Here is a 1,950-nt window from a genome sequence, read left to right as displayed (position 1 = left end):
TATAGAACCATGGTCAGAGGGAAAGTTATGTACTTCCATCTGGACAAAATAAGAGAAATCTTCAAATTGCCTCAACTGCAAGATGATCCTGAATCCTTTAATAGGAGAATGGTGAGAGCAGATAAAGGGTTGGATCAAGTTCTAGAGGACATATGCCTCCTTGGAACTAAGTGGATAACCAATTCAAAGGGTGTCTCAAACCAACTCAAGAGGGGAGACCTCAAACCAATTGCAAGAGGTTGGCTAGACTTTATTGGGCGTTCCATATTGCCCACTAGCAACCGTTCTGAGGTCACTATCAAGAGAGCAGTGATGATTCATTGCATTATGCTTGGAAAAGAAGTGGAGGTTCATCATGTGATTGCTTGTGAGATCTACACAATTACAAACAAGAATTCCACTGAAGCCAAACTGGCTTACCCAAACTTGATCTCCTTGCTCTGTAAAGAGGGTGGGGTAAAGATGGGAGTAGATGAATTCATACCCATTGAACATCCAATCACCAAGAAGTCAATGGAAGGACAAATGCAAGACAACTCTATCAAAAGGAGGGCGCAGGAGTTCCTCCCTGAATTTCCTGAAATTGGTTACTGGGCCAGCCTAGAAGCATCTATCAACAAGTTGCAATAGACTATGGAGCAACTTAAGGAAGAACAGCAGAATCAGAACTGCATGCTCTGCAAATTGCTGAAGGAACAAGAGAAGCAGGGGCGTGAACTTCAAGAACTGAAACGCCAAAAATTCTCCCCTCAATTTGAGGGAGCATCCACTTCTCAAAATCAAGGTTGTTAAGTCCTAACTCTGTGAAAACCTCTATCATTAGGAGCCTATTTAAATTTTTGTTTTTTATTTTCTAGTCTCATCTTATATCTATTTTTGAGTCTTGTTCTTAATTCATAATTAATAAAATTTAAAATTCATGTCTTAAAGCTATGAATGTCCTATGAATCCATCACCTCTCTTAAAAGAAAAATGCTTTAATCACAAAAGAACAAGAAGTACAGAATTTCGAATTTATCCTTGAAACTAGTTGAATTAGTTTGATGTGGTGACAATACTTTTTGTTTTCTGAATGAATGCTTGAACAGTGCATATGTCTTTTGAATTTGTTGTTTTGAGAATGTTAAAATTGTTGGCTCTTGAAAGAATAAGGGAAAAAGAGAACTATTATTGAGGATCTAAAAAAATCATCAGATTGATTCTTGAAGCAAGAAAAAGCAGTTAATACAAAAAAAAAATTTCGAAAAAAAAAGAAAGAAAAAGAAAGAAATAAAGTTGTGATCCAAGGCAAAAAGAGTGTGCTTAAGAACCCTGGACACCTCCAATTGGGGACTCTAGCAAAGCTGAGACACAATCTGAAAAGGTTCACCAAATTATGTGTCTATGGCATGTATGTATCCGGTGGTAATACTAGAAGACAGAGTGCTTTGGGCCACGGCCAAGACTCATAAAGTAGCTGTGTTCAAGAATCAATAACACTATCTGGATTCTGAGTTCCTATAGAAGCCAATCATTCTGAATTTCAAAGGATAGAGTGAGATGCTGATGAGCGGATAATTTATACGCTTTTTGGTATTGTTTTTATATAGTTTTTAGTAAGTTTAAGCTACTTTTAGGGATGTTTTCATTAGTTTTTATGCACTTTTCTGGACTTTACTATGAGTTTGTGTGTTTTTCTGTGATTTCAGGTATTTTCTGACTGAAATTGAGGGTCCTGAGCGAAAATCTGATTCAGAGACTGAAAAGGACTGCAGATGCTGTTGGATTCTGACCTCCCTGCACTCGAAGTGGATTTTCTGGAGCTACAGAAACCCCATTGGCGCGCTCTCAACGGCGTTGGAAAGTAGACATCCTGGGCTTTCCAGCAATGTATAATAGTCCATACTTTGCCCGCGATTTGATGGCCCAAACCGGCGTTGCAAATCAGCCTCAGAATTCCCAGCGTTTAAT

Source organism: Arachis duranensis, chromosome 2, assembly GCF_000817695.3.
Source record: "Arachis duranensis cultivar V14167 chromosome 2, aradu.V14167.gnm2.J7QH, whole genome shotgun sequence".
In the NCBI taxonomy this organism is placed as follows: Eukaryota; Viridiplantae; Streptophyta; class Magnoliopsida; order Fabales; family Fabaceae; genus Arachis; species Arachis duranensis.
This window is presented reverse-complemented; position numbering follows the sequence as displayed.